A 534-nucleotide genomic window follows, 5' to 3' on the forward strand; every position below is an offset into this window, starting at 1 on the left:
CTTATTTTCCAATTTGTATACTATATATATTCAAAGTTCTTGATATATAGAATTCTGATAATATCTACATATATCAGATGTATTTAAAAAAAATTTTGTATATAAAAGAACTCTGAAAGGAAGGGAGAAAGGTAATGTTTAATCTTTGAATTAAACATGATTGACTTATATCTGAGAGCTAATCATTTGTTTAAGTATTATCACCTGTTATTCCTGCTATATATCCACCTGCTACATACAAATATTTTCTACTCTGTTCTCTAATTCCCGATTTTATTTCCTTTTGAAATCCATCGCCAAATCCATTTAATGTTCATTTCCAGTTCTAAGAATTAGGAAAAGCTAAATCAAGAGTAAAGTTAAAATGTGCAAGGAGAAATACGCGATCCCATCACTAAATGGATGCGTTTCTCGTAAGAAGAAAACCTATACACGATATATGAGAAATATACAAATTGAGATTTTTATCAGTTTTTTAAATTTCTCAAGTTTTTTATAGAGTCAAAATACCTAGAAGTTATACATATATATATA

Source organism: Atta colombica, unplaced genomic scaffold (assembly GCF_001594045.1).
Source record: "Atta colombica isolate Treedump-2 unplaced genomic scaffold, Acol1.0 scaffold248, whole genome shotgun sequence".
NCBI classification, from domain to species: Eukaryota; Metazoa; Arthropoda; class Insecta; order Hymenoptera; family Formicidae; genus Atta; species Atta colombica.